This window comes from Tachyglossus aculeatus, chromosome 5, assembly GCF_015852505.1.
Source record: "Tachyglossus aculeatus isolate mTacAcu1 chromosome 5, mTacAcu1.pri, whole genome shotgun sequence".
NCBI classification, from domain to species: domain Eukaryota; kingdom Metazoa; phylum Chordata; class Mammalia; order Monotremata; family Tachyglossidae; genus Tachyglossus; species Tachyglossus aculeatus.
Genome location: NC_052070.1, coordinates 20,605,352 through 20,624,422, shown reverse-complemented (window position 1 = coordinate 20,624,422; position 19,071 = coordinate 20,605,352). Strand labels below are relative to the sequence as shown.

The window sequence follows — 19,071 nt, the reverse complement described above, 5'->3', positions numbered from 1 at the left end:
CAAAGAGAGACGATCCCTGCCCACAACGGTCTCACAGTCTAGGATTGGGGAGGCAGACATCAAAACAAGTAAACAGACCTGTGCCATGCACCAAATTAAGCACTGGGGTGGATACAAGCAAACAGGCTCACGGTCACACTCCCCACCACCCAGATGAGGGAACTGAGGCCCAGAGAAGCGAGTGACCTGCCCAAGGTCCCACAGCAGACTAGTGGCAGAGCTGCAGTTAGGACCCAGGTCCTTCTAACCCCCAGCCCCATGCTTTATTCACTGGATCACACTGCTTCCCACTTACTACTGACAGTTACCTGGTTGACATAGCCTCCTACAGGTTTCTAAAGCCCAAATGTATTTTTTGTATTTCTATTTTTAGGTGGAAAACTGGGACCTTTGGGAAATAGGTACCTTGTCTGAGGTGAGATTAGAACACAGTTTCCTGGTTCTCCAGCTCCCTCCTACTCTTGAGGCCCCATGCTGAGGCCAGGTAATAATAATATAATGATGGTACTATTAAGCGCTTACGTGTGTGCCAAGCACGTGCTGGGGTAGATACAAGGTGATTAGGTTGTCCCACGTGGGGCTCACAGTCTTCATCCCCATTTTACAGATGAGGGAGCTGAGGTACAGAGAAGTTAAGCGACTTGCTCAAAGTCACACAGCTGACAAGTGGTGGAGGCGGGATTGGAACCCATGACTTCTGGCTCCCAAGCCCGTGCTCTTTCCATTGAGTCACCCTGCTTCCCATAAATCAGGCTGTTTCCCATAGTCACGCTGCTTTCCCTACACTTGTTGGGAAGTTATACAGACAGATACAGTTGTTGAATGGGTGATCCCATTAAAACTCATATCCCAGCCTCTTTCTTCCCTTCCTGTGGGAGATGTATGCATATGTCTCTCCACCCCTGATTGCTTATGGAAATAGCTGAGTTTCAGAACATCTGATGTTGAATAGTAAATGCAGTATTTGTAAAGTGCTTATTCTGCCCCAAGCATTGTGCTGTGTTGGGGTAGATACGCTATAATCAGATCATATACTCCCACTTGGGGCTCAAACTCTGAAGGAGAAGGATAACAGGGATTTAATCTCCATTTTACAAATGAGGAAGCTGAGGCACAGAGAAGGTAAGGGATTTCATTCATTCATTCAATCATATTTATTGAGCTCATATTGTGTGCAGAGCACTGTACTAAGTGCTTGGGAAGTACAAGTTGGCAACATATAGAGACAGTCCCTACCCAACAGTGGGCTCACAGTCTAGAAGGTGGAGACAGGCAACAAAACAAAACATATTAACAAAATAAAATAAATAGAATAAAAATGTACAAGTAAAATAAATAGAGTAATAAAAATGTACAAACATATATACATATATACAGGTGCTGTGGGGAGGGGAAGGGGGTAAGCTGGGGGGGAGGGGGAGGAGGGGGAGAGGAAGGAGGGGGCTGAGTCTGGGAAGGCCTCCTGGAGGAGGTGAGCTCTCAGTAGGGCTTTGAAGGGAGGAAGAGAGCTAGCTTGGCGGATGTGCGGAGGGAGGGCATTCCAGGTCAGGGGGATGACGTGGGCCGGGGGTCGGCAGTGGGGCAGGTGAGAAAAAGGCACAGTGAGGAGATTAGTGGCAGAGGAGTGGAGAGTGCGGGCTGGGCTGTAGAAAGAGAGAAGGGAGGTGAGGTAGGAGGGGGCGAGGTGATGGACAGCCTTGAAGCCGAGGGTGAGGAGTTTTTGCCTGGTGCGTAGGTTGATTGGTAGCCACTGGAGATTTTTGAGGAGGGGAGTAACATGCCCAGAGCGTTTCTGCACAGAGACGATCCGGGCAGCGGCATGAAGTATGGATTGAAGTGGGGAGAGACAGGAGGATGGGAGATCAGAGAGGAACTGATGTAGTAGTCCAGACGGGATAGGATGAGAGCTTGAACGAGCAGGGTAGCAGTTTGGATGAAGAGGAAAGGGCAGATCTTGACAATGTTGTGGAGGTGAGACTAGCAGGTTTTGGTGACGGATTGGATGTGAAGGGTGAATGAGAGAGAGAAGTCGAGGATGACACCAAGTTTGCAGGCTTGTGAGATGGGAAGGATGGTAATGCCGTCAACAGTGATGGGAAAGTCAGGGAGAGGGCAGGATTTGGGAGGGAAGATAAGGAGTTCAGTCTTGGACATGTCCAAGGGCACATAGCAGGACAACAGGGGAGCTGGGATTAGAACCCAAGTCTCCTGATTCTCAGTCCTGTACTGTTTTCTTTAGGCAAGGCTGTTTTTCTTTGTAATAATAATAATAATGGTGGTGGTATTTGTTAAGCAATTATCATCGTCATCAATCGTATTTATTGAGCGCTTATACTGTGTGCAGAGCACTGTACTAAGCGCTTGGGAAGTACAAGTTGGCAACATATAGAGACAGTCCCTACCCAACAGTGGGCTCACAGTCTAAAAGGGGGAGACAGAGAACAAAACCAAACATACTAACAAAATAAAATAAATAGAATAGATATGTACAAGTAGAATCAATCAATCAATCAATAGAGTAATAAATATGTACAAACATATATACATATATACAGGTGCTGTGGGGAAGGGAAGGAGGTAAGATGGGGGGATGGAGAGAGGGATGAGGGGGAGAGGAAGGAAGGGGCTCAGTCTGGGAAGGTCTCCTGGAGTAGGTGGGCTCTCAGTAGGGCCTTGAAGGGAGGAAGAGAGCTAGCTTGGCAGATGGGCAGAGGGAGGGCATTCCAGGCCCGGGGGATGACGTGGGCCGGGGGTCGATGGCGGGACAGGCGAGAATGAGGTACTGTGAGGAGATTAGCAGCAGAGGAGCGGAGGGTGCGGGGTGGGCTGTAGAAGGAGAGATGTGCCAAGCACTGTTCTAAGCATTCATTCATTCAATCATATTTATTGAGTGTTTACTGTATGCAGAGTACTGTACTAAGCACTGGGGGAGATACAAGGTTATCAGGTTGTCCCACGTGGGGCTCACAGTCTTAATCCTCATTTTACAGATGAGGTAACTGAGGCACAGAGAAGTTAAGTGACTTGTCCAAAGTCACAAAGCTGATAAGTAGCAGAGCCGGCATTAGAACCCACTACCTCTGACTCGCAAGCCCGTACTCTTTCCACTAAGCCACACTGCTTCCCCAACCCAGTATCAGTACCCAGTACCCAGCATGTACCCAGCGGCAAATGCTGTTCTTTCAAAGGGGCATATTTGAGCTGCCTCAAATGGAATTTGTCCCTCCTTTCCCATTCTTCTTCCACCTTCTGCTTTGGGAAACCTTTCCAATGGGCCAGGCCACTGCTTCTTTCTTGTTGGCGGGGTGGGGTCTTGAGAAACTTATTTTTCATTTTCATGACTTAAACTGTCATATGGATTTGAAGAACAGGAATGTTCTCTTGTTCTTACATGCTTTGGGAGGAACTCTGGTACTAGTTACGTATTTCCTTCCTGGGGGCTAGAACTGCCTCTTCTTCCTATGAGTTCTGCTATAGATACCCATAAATTTATGGTCTTCAGATTGTAGTACTGCAGTGTACTTTATTTGAAAACTACTTGGATTCTCAAACTAACTCAATATGAATTCCCGCTCTGAACTGTAAGCTCACTGTGGGCAGGGACTGTGTCTCTGCACACAGTGCTCTGCACACAGTAAGTGCTCAATAAATATTATTGATTGATTGTGTCTATCATTGTATTGTACTGTCCCAAGTGCTTAGTACAGTGCTCTGCACACAGTAAGGGCTCAATAAATACAATTGACTGACTGATTGACTGATTGGATGAATATAACTGCTGTACATCATACTTCCTTTTCTGGAATCAAGGTATTTTCCTATATCTGATTAAATGTATCCCTTGCGGGGGTTGGAGGAGGGGAGAGCAGGTTATTTTATATCCATTTACAAAGGGCAAAATTGAGACTCATATCATTTTGGTAAATTACCCAAAGGCTCACTCCCAACACCAGACAGAGCTGGAACTAAGGACCAGACTAGTACCCAATGCACCCAAGTCATTGGAACAAAACATCCTTTTTCCTTATCCTAGGGCAAGTCAAAATAATGGGGGAAAGTGGAAGTTAGAGTCAACGATGCTGATGCTAAGAGAATGAAGGGAACCATATCAAAGGGACATTTTCCATGTTGTAAATCAGTCAATCAAACAATCGTATTTATTGAGTGCTTACTGTGTGCAGAACACTGTACTAAGTGCTTGGGAAGTACAAGTTGGCAATATATAGAGACAGTCCCTACCCAACAGTGAGCTCACATCTCTGGACACCTCTAAGGGTTGGACCTGGAGAGTTTCCAGTACTCGACCAGTCTCGACTATGGGAGTGAAAGTCAAGCAGAGACATACCCATTCCATTCCTAGCTTGAGCAGTGGCTAGTGAGTGGAAGGCAGCCTGCTACAAAACTCACCTGTGCTGGGCAGCAGTGGCATGGGAGAGAGTTGACTCAGATTTACTGCACAGAAGGAGGCAATGGTAAACTACTTCCATATTTTTACCAAGAAAACTCTGTGAATACTAGCAGAACGATTGCAGATGGAAGTGAGGCATCCTGTGAGAGATGTGTCCATGGCGTCGCTATGGGTCGGACACGAATCGACAGCATAAGACAACAACAACAACAAATCCTCTGGATACTTAGAGCATAAATATACTTCTAGACTGTGATCCCGTTGTTGGGTAGGGACCCTCTCTGTACGTTGCCGGCTTGTACTTCCCAAGCACTTAGTACAGTGCTCTGCACACAGTAAGCACTCAATAAATATGATCGAATGAATGAATAAATGCAGAGGTGACTTGCCCATAGAAAATTATTAGACCTGTACCTTTGGCAGAAGACCCAGACACTTTTAACAGCTGAGTTTCTGCTAAACTGTTAGCTTCTTGAGGGCAGGGATCTTGGCTACTTAATAATGATGGTATTTGTTCCACACTTACTATGTGCCAAGCACTGTTCTAAGCACTGGGGTAGATAAAAGGTAAACAGATTGTCCCACGTGGGGCTCACAGGCTTAATGCCCATTTTACAGATGAGGTAACTGAGGCACAGAGAAGTTAAGTGGTTTGCCCAGAGTCACACAGCTGACAAGTAATGGAGCTGGGACTAGAATTATAATAATAATAATAATGGCATTTGTTAACACTTACTGTGTGCCAAGCACTGTTCTAAGCACTGGGGTAGATACAAGGTAAGCAGGTTGTCCCACATGGGGCTCACAGTCTTAATCCCCATTGTACAGATGAGGTAACTGAGGCACAGAGAAGTTAAGTGACTTGCCCAAAGCCATGCAGCTGACACGTGGTGGAGCCGGGATTAGAATCCATGACCTCTGACTCCCAAGCCTGTGCTCTTTCCATTGAGCCATGCTGCTAGAACCCATGACCTTTGACTTCCAAGCCTGTGCTCTTTCCACTAAGCCTCGCTGCTTACTTAATTGTATTCTCCCAAGTATTTATTACAGGGCTCTACAAACTGTAAGCACCCAACAAATACAATTGATTAATAATAATAAAATATTATTATAAATAAATATTATATTATTAATAATGGTATTTGTTTAGTGCTTTCTATGTGTCAAGCATTGTTCTAAATGCTGAGATAGATACATGCTAATCTGGTTGGACACAGTCCCTTTCCCACATGGGACAGTCTTAATCTCATGTGGGATTGGGGAAGGAGCGTAGCTCAGTGGAAAGAGCATGGGCTTTGGAGTCAGAGATCATGGGTTCAAATTCTGACTCCACCTCTTGTCAGCTGTGTGACTTTGGGCAAATCACTTAACTTCTCTGTGCCTCAGTTACCTCATCTGTAAAATGGGGATTAAGACTGTGAGCCCCACGTGGGACAACCTGATCACCTTGTAACCTCCCCAGTGCTTAGGACAGTGCTTTGCACATAGTAAGCGCTTAATAACTGCCATTATAAAATCCCCATTTTACTGACGCAGTAACGGAGGTACAGAGAAGTGAAGTCATTTGCCCAAGGTCCCACAGCAGACAAGTGGTGAAGCCAGGATTAGAACCCAGGTCCTTCTAATTCCCAGGTCCGTGCTGTATCCCTAGGCCATGCTTCTTCTCTAATTGACTGGTTGATGTTTCTAGACTGTGAGCCCATATTGGGTAGGGACTGGTCTATATGTTGCCAACTTGTACTTCCCAAGTTCTTAGTACAGTGCTCTGTACACAGTAAGTTCTCAATAAATGCGATTGAATGAATGAATGTATAATAGCAGAATGATGCTGTGATTAAAGCCACATTTGTTCTTTGACCCAGGCTGGAGAGCGAGTGGATGGGAAGTCTACACAGAGTGTCTGAAGAAATGCTCAAAAGTCTCCTGCTCTGGGCCTTAGTGAATAGGAAATATTTCTTCACCTTTCAGATGAAACAATCCGCCCATAGTATCTATGCCAATGAGGGCTTAGTTCTGAGAGCATTGCAGTCAAATAGTGATACAATTGGAGCCTTCCTTAGAAGAGATAATTCTTGAATTCGTTGGCTAGGATTCTCAATCAGTTTTCAGCCATAGGAGCTATTAAACGAGATCCAAGAGTTGGGTAGCATGTTATGCTGAAGATGGAAGAAATATGACTTCATTACACTTGGCTGAATTGAGTTCTCTTCATGCTAATGCACACATCAGCCCAGAGATGATAGTGCCAAGAATAATATATAGTATAGTATAGAGATCAACATGGATTAGTGGCAAGAGCCTGGACTTGGGAGTCAGAGGTCGTGGGTTCTAATCCCAGCTCTGCCACTTGTCTGCTGTGTGACCTCAGGAAAGTCACTTCACTTCTCTGTGCCTCAGTTCCCTCATCTGTAAAATGGGGATTAAAAGTGTGAGCCCCACATGGGACAACCTGATTACCCTGTACCCACCCCAGTGATTAGAACAGTGTTTGGCACATAGTAAGCGCTTAACAAATACCACAATTATTATTATTATTATTACACTACAGACTATAGTAAAAGCTTACAAAAAATCTATTTTTACCAATTTCTTGAAAGAAGGAAACTGTGGCAGGCAGTAATTTAACTCTGTTACTAAAAAGCTGCTGCTGCTAGGAAGGTGATAACGGGGAACAAATATGAGTTCGGTGCTAACTACTTGGTACTGGCTGTTGACATTATTATTTTCTTCCCGGGTCACCGACGGCGTTCTAGAAGCTGTTTGGTGTCCATGGTTAGTGCAGTTTGTGGCAGCCATTGAAAGTGCTGGAAATGACAGCGACACTGAGAAGCATCTTGGCTTAGTGGATAGAGCACGGACCTGGGGGTTACAAGGACCTGGGTTCTAATCCCAGCTCTCCCACATGTTTTCTGGGTGACATTGGGCAAATCAATTCACGTCTCTAAGCCTCAGCGACCTCGCCTATAAAATGCGGATTAAGAGGATGAGCCCCATGTGGGAAAGGGACTGTGTCCAACCTGCTTAACTTCTATCTACCTCAGCATTTAGAAAAGTGCTTAGTACATAGTAAGCACCTAACAAGTATCATTATTATTATTATTATTATTATTATTATTATTATCATTAGTTCATGACTTCATCGTCCAGCCCTGTGTTCTTTCCCCATTGAGGGTGGGGAGTGAGAGGCAGGTCAGGGTAATAGGAGGTGGGGCAGAAGTTTTGGATGAAGATAGCAAAACCCACCCCATGGGCTGATGAAGGTGGACACACTTACAGCTATGTAGTGTCTCATTGGAAAATCAAAATGTAAAAAGTTACAAAATATGGAAAGCTATCAATCTGTCATGATCTCATAATGGAATTTCTTTCATCTCTCCCAAGCACAATAGTTAAACTGTTAAGTAGCGGATTAAGTAGCGGGCAAGAAACAAGTCAGCAAAATTGAGGGTGTTCCTCTCCTCTTATTTATTGATATATAATGTCTAGAATGTAAGTTTGTTTTTGGCAGGAAGCATGTCTAACAACTCTGTTATTTTGTAGTCTCCCAAGTACTTAGTACAGTGCACTGCACACAGTAAGCCCTTAATCAATATGATTGATTGACTTATTAATTCCACTGACTCTTCCATCTCTGATTCATTGTATCCATCCATCCCCCTGAATAGTTCTCCCTTCAGTTAACCAATGATATTTATTGAGCATTTACTCTGTGCAGAGCACTGTACTAAGTGGTTGGAAGAGTACAATACAACAGAGTTGGTAGACACATCCCCTGCCCACAACAAGTTTACAGCCTAGGTGGGGAGACAGATATCAATATAAATGAACAAATTATGGGTATGTATGTACGTACATTCCCATAAACTGACAAAGTTGTCTCTCCCACCTTTTAACTCTTACAAAAGCTTCCTCCTCCAGGAAACATTCTCAAGTTAACATCTCTACACCTGGTCCTGTGATCTCATCACTTAACTTCTCTGTGCCTCAGTTACCTCATCTATAAAATGGAGATTAAGACTGTAAGGCCCAGGTGAGACAGGGACTGTGTCCAACCTCATTATCTTGTACCTATCAAAGGGCTCAGAACAGTGCCTGGCACACAGTAAGTGGTTAAAAAATACCCTAGAAAAAAGCAAAACAAAACAAAAACCCAAAGCACTAATGTGTTAATTGGTTTATTTGATTTATTCATTTACATATTTATTTACCTATTGATTCTTTATTTTACTGCCTACTTTGGTTTAATCAATTGTAACTATGCTGGTACTCTTGTAAGTGTTGTATGTATGTCTATTGTGTATACTGTAAGTTTTCCCACTAGATCTCACTCCATTTTTAAAGCCCTTCTGAAATTTCACCTCCCCCAGGAAACTCTCCTTGACTAATTTTTATTTTCCCCAGATCATATCTTTTTAACTACTTCCTCAGCACTTAGACACTCACAACCTCTCGTAGCACTTTTGTACACATTGATTTACATACTCACATTATTTAAGCACTCAGTCCACATATCCAGCTCCATATTCATGCTCCACCTATCTGTAAACTGCTTTGTATCTCTCTCCTTTATTAGAGTATAAACTCTCTGAGGGAGAGATCATATCTTCTCCCTCTAATTGTGCTCTTCCACATGCTTAGTACAGTGTTTGGCAGACAGGAGGTGCTCAATAAATAGTGTTGATTCATTGAGGCTCATTAGTCCTTTTAAAGTTCCAACAGTATTATGCTTTCCTGTCAGACATGTTTTCAATGCATATTTTGACTAGAACCAGTAACATTCTTTCTGTAATGAGATCGTCTCTAGATGTACTTTCCAAGAGCTTAGTACAGTGCTCTACACACAGTAAGTGCTCAATAAATAAAATTGAATGAATACAATATGATAGAGTGTTGAAGGGAATAGATTGCTTGGCTTTAATTTTTTTTTTATATTCTCCAGAATATGGTTGAAATGTTAAAACAGCTAATCAGCATTAATCGGTTAATCAGTAGTAGTTTTTGAGTCCTTACTTTGTGCAGAGCATTGAACTAAGTGCTTGGAAGAGCACAGTGGCATTAGAAGGTAAAATCCCTGCCCTTCAGGACCTTCCAGTCTAGCAGAGAGAAAGATACTAAATAAGTTACTGTTAGGAGGCAGAAAAGAATGGAAAGACAGATATGTGGGTGAGAAATCAATCAGTAGTACTTATTGAGTGCTTACTCTGTGCAGACCACTACACTAAGCATTTAGGGAGAACAGAAGTGTTAGTATACATGATCTCTGTCCTCAAGGAGCTTATGACTTAGCAGGGGAAACAGACACTAAAATAAATTTCAATAGAAGGAAGTAATAGAGTATAAAGATATGTACTTAAATGCTACAAGGGTCACTTAAGTGTTTAAGTGGTACAGAAGTGGTGAATTGGCAGTTGGGGGAGAGGGTAGAGTGTGGTGTTGAAAGAGATATCAGGGACGACTTGGTGGAGGATATATGATTTCGGAAAGACTATGAAGTGGACAGAGCAATGGCCTGTGAAGAGGATGGTAAATCACATGGAGGGGACATAGTTTGGGAGGAAAGATGAGCGTTCTGATTGAATACCAGAGATGAGTGTGGAAGTGACTCTCCATCACACACCAGTCTTCCCATTATGTGGAAGTATGCGAGTAGGATCTCATCATCATCATCATCATCAAAATAATAATAATAATAATAATAATAATAATAATAATAATAGTCGCATTTATTAAGCACGTACTATGTGCAAGGCACTGTTCTAAGCGCTGGGGGAGAAACAAGGTGATCAGGTTGTCCCACGTGGGGCTCACAGTCTTCATCCCCATTTTACAGATGAGGGAACTGAGGTACAGAGAAGTGAAGTGACTTGCCCAAAGTCACACAGCTGACAAGTGGCGGAGCCGGGATTTGAACCCATGACCTCTGACTCCAAACCCCGGGCTCTTACCACTGAGCCACACTGGGATTAGAACCCAGGGCCTTCTGGCTCCCAGGCCCATACTCTAACCATTAGGCCACATCTCACCATTACCTGCTCCACCTTCACTCCCAAAGAGCAGCTACATCAAGATTCAGCTCTGGTTCTCTCTTTGCTTCATCACAGGCCAATGAGATCTACACACCCTACTCTAGACTGTGAACTCATGGGTAGGGGATGTGCGGATCAGTGTGGCTCAGTGGAAAGAGCACAGGCTTGGGAGTCAGAGGTCATGGGTTCTAATGGCTCTGCCACTTGTTAGCTGTGTGACTTTGGGCAAGTCACTTAACTTCTCTGTGCCTCAGTGACCTCATCTGTAAAATGGGGATTAAGATTGTGAGCCCCATCTGGGACAACCTGATCACCTTGTATCCTCCCCGGTGCTTAGAACAGTGCTTCACACATAGTAAGTGCTTAATAAATGTCATCATTATTATTATTCAAACAGGCCTTCAAACATGCCCATGTCTCCCCCATCCTAAAAAAACTCTCTCTGGACCCCACCTCCCCTTCTAGTTATCGCCCTATCTCCCTCCTACCATTCCTTTCCAAACTCTGTCTACATGCACTGCCTCGAATTCCTCAACGCCAACTCTCTCCTTGACCCCCTCCAATCTGGCTTCCATCCCCTACATTCCACCGAAACTGCCCTCTCAAAGGTCACCGATGACCTCCTGCTTGCCAAATCCAACAGCTCCTACTCTATCCTAATCCTCCTCGACCTCTCAGCTGCCTTCAACACCATGGACCACCCCCTTCTCCTCAACACGCTATCCAACCTTGGCTTCACTGACTCTGTCCTCTCCTGGTTCTCCTCTTATCTCTCCAGCTGTTCATTCTCAGTCTCTTTGGCGGGCTCCTCCTCCCCCTCCCATCCCCTTACTGTAGGGGTTCCTCAAGGGTCAGTTCTTGGTCTCCTTCTGTTCTCTATCGACACTCACTCCATTGGTGAACTCATCTGCTCCCATGGCTTCAACTATCATCTCTACACTGATGACACCCAAATCTACATCTCTGCCCCTGCTCTCTCTCCCTCCCTTCAGGCTCATGTCTCCTCCTGCCTTCAAGACATCTCCATCTGGATGTCTGCCCGCCATCTAAAACTCAGTATGTCCAAGACTGAACTCCTTATTTTCCCTCCCAAACCCTGCCCTCTCCCTGACTTTCCCATCACTGTTGACGGCACTACCATCCTTCCCGTCTCACAAGCCCGCAAACTTGGTGTCATCCTCGACTCCGCTTTCTCGTTCACCCCTCACAACCAATCCGTCACCAAAACCTGCCGGTCTCACCTCCGCAACATCGCCAAGATCCGCCCTTTCCTCTCCATCCGAACCGCTACCCTGCTCATTCAATCTCTCATCCTACCCCGACTGGATTACTGCATCAGCCTCCTCTCTGATCTCCCATCCTCCTGTCTCTCCCTACTTCAGTCTATACTTCATGCTGCTGCCCGGATCATCTTTGTGCAGAAATGCTCTGGGCATGTTACTCCCCTCCTCAAAAATCTCCAGTGGCTACCAGTAAACCTACGCATCAGGGAAAAACTCCTCACCCTCGGCTTCAAGGCTGTCCATCACCTTGCCCCCTCCTACCTCACCTCACTTCTTTCGTTCTCCAGACCAGCCCACACCCTCCGCTCCTCTGCCGCTAACCTCCTCACTGTGCCTCGTTCTCGCCTGTCCCGTCATCAACCCCCAACCCACGTCCTCTCCCGGCCTGGAATGCCCTCTCTCTGCACATCCGCCAAGCTAGCTCTCTTCCTCCCTTCAAAGCCCTACCGGGAGCTCACCTCCTCCTGGAGGCCTTCCCAGACTGAGCCCCCTCGTTCCTCTCCCCCTCATCCCCCTCCCCATCCCCCCGCCTTACCTCCTTCTCCTCTGCACAGCACCTGTATATATGTTTGTACACATTTATTACTCTGTTTTACTTGTACATATTTACTATTCTATTTATTTTATTTTGTTAATATGTTTTGTTTTGTTGTCTTTCTCCCCATTCTAGACTGTGAGCCCGCTGTTGGGTAGGGACCATCTCTATATGCTGCCAACTTGTACTTCCCAAGTGCTTAGTACAGTGCTCTGCACACAGTAAGTGCTCAATAAATACAATTGAATGAATGAATGAATTATTATATGTCTGTTTACTGTTGCATTGTACTCTCCCAAGCACTTAGTATAGTGCTCTGCCCACAGTAAGCACTCAATAAATAAGACTGACTGCTGACCGACACACACACATGCTTGAATCAGCATTTCTTTAGCCTTGTTTATTCATTCAATCTTATTTATTGAGCACTTACTGTGTGCAGAGCACTGTACTAAGTGCTTAGGAAGTACAAATCGGCAACATGAAGAGACAGTCCCTACCCAACAACGGGCTCACAGTTCACGCTTAGTTCATAACATATCAGCCCCAGGGATACTTTGTTCTGCTTCTGCGCTTATTAACTGAGGTAAACATTTTTGTAGAAAGAAAAAGTATTTTGAGAGGTACAGGGCTCTAGTGGAAAGAGTATACTGCTGGGTATTAGGAGACCTGGATTCTAGTGTCCTCCACCTTGCCTGTTGTGTGACGTAATGCAAGCCACTTAAGTTCGAAGTGCCTCAGTCTTCATCTGTGAAAGGGGTCAAAATACTCGTTCTTCCTCCCACTTAGACTGTGATCCCCAAGTGGGACATGGACTGTAGCTGTTGAGATTATCTTGTATCTTAGCCAGTGCTTAGCACAGTGCTTGATGAATAGTAAGCACTTTATCAATACCACCATTATTATCATGACCAGTGCACTCTTGTAAAGATTCAAACTACTGAAACTCTTCCCCAAATGGCCCTCGTTGGCCACTTCACAGGCAATTATTACACTGGGCTTTGAAGTTAGGCAGAGTTATTGACATAAATAGGAGAATATAAATCATTACATATGGGGCAATTTTTCAGAATTTTTACAAATTATGTGATTGAATAAAAGTCGGATGTTTCTGCTTTACTTTTCACTGAAGGTAATTTTCACATTAACAACTGATGCTAGGAAAATTATATCCAGCTGTAGTTTGCTTTATAACTTGGCTTTGGCCCTGAATTACTTAAAGAACTAAAATGATTCAGCATCCATACTCTGAAAACTCATTGGCTATCTTCTCAGTTCACATTTTGAGATTTTCAAAAATGAAACTCCCTTTCCAAATTGCAATCAGAAGGGAAAGACTTGGGATCATTTTGGTGTTAACTAGTTTTCCCCTGGAAATTGTATTTAAAACTCTAGAAATGAATTGGTTAAGATTTTTAACACAAAAAGAAGAATGAGTCATTTATAAATTATAACCACCAAAATTTCAACTGTCCACTTTTTCAAGTTTTGAAATTTTGAGTCCCAATGTGAACCTAGTATATGTAATTCAATTTTTTGAAGATAAAATTGATCCTATCAAAGGGGTCCTTTACCACTCCAGTTTTAAGGTAGAAATAAGAAGAAAGGAATGGGTTTCCACGTGGTTAAGGCCCTGACTAAGCCCTCTTTTCCTTTTCTTCCACTCCCTTCTGTGTCACCCTGACTTGCTCCCTTTATTCACCACTCCCCTCCCAGCCCCACAGCACTTATCTACATATCCATAATTTATTTATTTATAGTAATACCTGCCCCCCTTAGACTGTAAGCTCGTTGTGGGCAGGGGATGTATCAGTTATATTGATGATGTGTTGTACTCTCCCCAGCGCTTAGTACAGTACTCTGCACATAATAAGCGCTCAATAAATACCACTGATTAACTGAATGGTTGTGTCCAAGCCACTCCCAGTACATCCACTGAAAACTGGATCTAAGCTTTAATAAAAAAAAATGGATTCTGGGAGATCCTACTCAGTTTGAACTTGAATTCTATACCTTCTGTAGCCTTAAAATAATAATAATTATAATTATAGTATTTGTTAAGCACTTCTCGACTGTGAGCCCACTGTTGGGTAGGGACTGTCTCTATATGTTGCCAACTTGTACTTCCCAAGCGCTTAGTACAGTGCTCTGCACACAGTAAGCGCTCAATAAATACGATTGATTGATTGATTAAGCACTTACTATGTGCCATACACTGTTCTAAGCACTGGATACATTCTAGCAACCACTCAACTTGTAGTGGAAGCAATAGTGATATTTTATTTCCTTTATTTCTTAATGTGAAATCAATTCCATAATAATAATTAATAATTATAGCACATCAATAATATGTTAATAGAGAAGTTAAGTGTCTTGCCCACGGTCACAGCAGCCATGTGGTAGAGTCAAGATTAGGACTCAGGTCCTCTGTCTCCCAGGCCTGAACTCTTTCCACTGGGCCACACTGCTTTCCACATAGCAGAACTTAGACTGAAGCCAGTGTTTAATGTAAGTTCCAGTACATCAATAAAGAAAATAGTAATGTTAAATACAACAATCTCAGAGGAGATGAAGTCTCTATAACTAAGAGTTCCTGTTGCCTTGTTTGTTTTACATTTTCCATTAGCATGTTGCATTCACTCACATGTGTAAGATTATTTGGAAAAAAGTTAAGGATTTGTTTCAGATGTCCCACAAAAGAAAAAAAGTGTAAATTGGCAAAGATATTTCTTGGCTGCCTGAACAATAGTAGAAGCATTTATTTATGAACAATAATTAGTTCAATTTTTAAAATGGCAGGAAATATTCAAACCTGCAAGTGGTGCGAAGCTGGGAATAGAGAAAGGGTAGTGTCAGTGGGCTAACTTCCTTTCTTCCTTTCTAAAATATCACTGCTCCTTGACCTGTTTCAAAGTTGACCTGTTGGAACGGAATAATATCCTGAAGGGAAGACCAATACATAAACCATCAATGAACTAGGAGACTGAGTGGGTCTTTCCTGCCTCTTGACGTCTATGATATCCTTTGTTCCTAAATAAGAGTTCAGGCTGGTTTAAAAATAACTTTCCTGCCCCATTGTAAATGTGCTGCAGCTGTTTCTCTTAATTATCTTTCATTTGTATCCAGTTGATAGGTAGCTGATAGACAGCAAAAATTTTGAAGATGGAGGGACTTTCTGCTTTATGAAGTAGTTCAGCTCTTTACAGTACACAATGTGCAGGATATTGAAAAAAGAGGGTGAAAACCTCAATTGACAGAACTCTTTTATCACTTAGTAATGAAGTCGCCCTCCCTGAGAAATTTATATCTAATGCTTGGGCAACTGTTAAGATAAACAATGATCCTCTGGGTGATTACTAATTTCGATTGGGCTCATTCAGAATGCCCTGGGTGGAAACGAAGCTTCTAAACATTTCAAGGATTGTTTCCTGCACAATTTATAGTAGGCTGCTTGGCATCACTTTAGGATGTGGAGGAAATAGGAGGGCAAAGCTTCCAAAAAAATTCTACTCTGAGAGACTGGAGAATAATGTGCTATAAAATGATTAAACTTTCAATTTAACAGAAGAGTACATATAATTGTAGAATTCAGTGGTGCTCGTGTTACAGAAAAATGAGAGTAATTATGAGTAAAGGGGAGTGTGGACAAAAAGTTGTCAACAATCATTAATTAGTAATTCCATAGCTTATTATAAATTCTTTTTATGAAGGAATGCATTTTGTTAGATTAAAAAAAAATCAGCATCTGCTATGTTGAATCCTAAATGACAGAACCAAGTGACCTTAATATGAAATGCTTTTCTTACAACATTTTTCCAGCTGCAGACAAGCATTATAATAATTTTGGTATTTATTAAGGCTTTGCTTTGTGCCAAGCACTGTGCTAAACGCTGCAGTGAATACAAGCAAATCAAGTTGGACATAGTCCCTGCCTCATATGGGGCTCAGAATCTCTATCCCTCTTTTACAGATGAGGTAACTGAGAGGCCTAGAGAAGTGAAATGAGTTGCCCAAGGTCACATAGCACGCATGTGGCAGAGCCGGGATTAGAACCCATGGCCCGGGCTCTATCCCCTAGGCTACGCTGCTTCTCATCCACCATAAGACCACCAACCCCGACCTCAGGCCACTCTGCATTTATTTCACTTCCTGTTGATAATATGATGATGATGATGAAGAGGATGGTTGGCAATTTATCTTACTAAACCCATCAAATTCGTAGTTTCTCATAGTACTGAGAGAGATTTGAATTCCTTATCTGAGAATCTCAGTAACTGGAAACGAGAAACTTCAATAAAATTCCATAGAATAAAGCAAATTCTCAGCATTATTTTCAGGCCTTGGTAGTAAATAAATTATAAAACCCAGTGATTTAACCCTAAAAATTTAACAAAGACCGAAAGCAGTGTTTTTTTTCCTCTATTAGTTCTTGTAATCAGTGATCTTGGATGGTTGTGCCAACTCAGTAAGTATTTTGTGCTGTACTTAGATCAAGTATTAAAGTTAATACTTGATCTATCCCTGTAGCGTATCAACTTTTGGGAGAGTCACTGGGGATTCAATCCCTGTTCTCCCTCCTACTTAGGTTATGAGCCCCATGTGGGACAGGGACTATGCCTAACGTGATTAACTTGTTGCTACCCAAGTGTTTAGAACAGTTTTTGATGCATACAAGCACTTATAAATGTAATAATAAAATAAATACTTATTTTAAGATCTGGCCACACAACTCATTGCCTATGGATATAGGGCAAGTGCCACATCCAGGGTTGAAAGTATAAAATGCTTTTTACCAGGAGGAACAGCAAGCTAGGGTTGCTGGCATAAGGAGATCGTGGCAAATGGTGTGGTGAATTGTGGGGTGGGAGCAGATTTAGGCTTGCACCTTCAAGCCTCACTTCTTCATCCTCTTTTCTTCTCCTCTTATCCCTCCCTGCCTTTTTATGACTCCCCGTCTGCTCAGTCTTTGCGAAGAGAGAAAATTTCTGCTTAGCATTTAGCTAGAATTGGGGCAGAGGGTTTATCTTGGGCCCCTTCCGACTTGTACTAGTGGAATGCCCAGGCAATAGGCTCAAGAGTACCACTGAAGACACCACATGTGATGTTCATTTCATTCATTCAATCGTATTTATTGAGCGCTTACTGTGTGCAGAGCACTGTACTAAGTGCTTGGGAAGTACAAGTTGGCAACATACAGAGATGGTCCCTACCCAACAGTGGGCTCACAGCCTAGAAGGGGGAGACAGAACAAAACAAAACATATTAACAAAATAAAATAAATAGAATAAATATGTACAAATAAAATAAATAGAGTAATAAATACATACAAACATATATACATATATACAGGTGCTGTGGGGAGGGGAAGGAGGTAAGGCGGTGGGTATGGAGAGGGGGAGGAGGGGGAGAGGGGGAGAGGGTGATGTCACACATGTTGATGCTGGGTACCCAGAACAGGGCCTCGGGTTAGCCAATCAGTACTATTTATTGAGTGCTCTCTCTGTGCAGGCTACTGTACTAAGCACTTGGGAAAGTACATGAGAATAGGTAGACACAATTCCTGCCCTAGAGGAGCCTCCAACCTAGCAGGGGAAACAACTACTACGATAAACCATCAGCTTGTTGTTGGCAGGAGATGTGTCTGTTTATTGTTATAATATGATATGGTACTCTCCCAAGCATTTAGTAGAGTGCTCTGCAAACAGTAAGTGCTCAATAAATACAACTGAATTAATGAAAGTACAATCAATTATAGGATGGGAGAGTAACAGGGTATAAAGATATGTACCTAAGCAGGAGCAGGATGGGAGGGAGTGCATTCTTCAGTGCCTAGGGATAAGAACTCAAGTGCATAGGTGATCCACTAGGGAGGGAAATAGGATATAGATCTGGTAGAGAAATTAATCAAGGAAGAGTTACTGGAGGAGCTTTGATTTTAGAAGGGCTCTGAAGATAGAGAGAGGGGTGGTCTGCTGGATGTGAAGAGGGAAGGCAGAAGCAAAATGTCAGTGGGAAGAGAGACAAGAGAGAGGCCCAGTGAGTAGCTTGGTGCTAGAAGAGTGAAATGGCCTGGGTTGTAGAGGGAGTGCAGTGAGGACAAATAAGAAACAATAATTGATAAAGCAGCATAGCCTAGCGGCTAGAGCACAGGCCTGGGAGTGAGGAGGTCTTGGTTTCTAATCCTGGCTCTGCTACTTGTCTGCTGTATGACCTTGGGCAAGTCACATAACTTCTCTCTGCCTCAGTTCCCACAGCTGTAAAATGGAGATTAAGACTGTGAGCCCTAACTAGGACAGGGACTGTGTCCAACCCAATTATCTGAGAAGCAGCATGGTGTAGTAGATAGAGCATGGGCCTGAGAGCAGAGGTTCATGGGTTCTAATCCCAGCTCCCCCACTTGTCTGCTGTGTGATGTGGGGCAAGCCACTTCACTTCTCTGTGTCTTAGTTACCTCATCTATAAAATGGGGATTGACTGTGAGCCCCATGTAGGACAACCTGATTACCTTATATCTGCCGCAGGGCTTAAAACAGTGCTTGGCACTTAGTAAGTGCTTAACAAATACCCATAATTTATAATCATTATTATAAGTAATGGAAAAAAGGGTGTGATGATTGCCTTAAAGGTCTAAGGACTCTGTCTTCTTCCCCCCATTCCCCATCTCCCAAAATAGAAGTGGTAGAGAGAAGCAGCATGGCTCAGTGGAAAGAGCACAGGCTTTGGAGTCAGAGGTCATGGGTTCGAATCCCGGCTCCGCCACATGTCTGTTGCGTGACCTTGGGCAAGTCACTTAACTTCTCTGAGCCTCAGTTACCTCAT

The 19,071-nt window shown here is 43.3% G+C and overlaps 1 protein-coding gene and 1 non-coding gene across 2 annotated transcripts in view; both read left to right on the top strand.

Moving 5' to 3' along the window:
* The window catches only part of PIEZO2 (piezo type mechanosensitive ion channel component 2), a 546,102-nt gene that overhangs the window by 80,229 nt on the left and 446,802 nt on the right, over positions 1-19,071 (top strand). The window lies entirely within an intron of this gene.
* On the top strand, positions 4,265-4,402 carry LOC119929232. Its single transcript, XR_005451366.1, has one exon. It is a non-coding gene; the product is annotated as a small nucleolar RNA SNORA7 (small nucleolar RNA).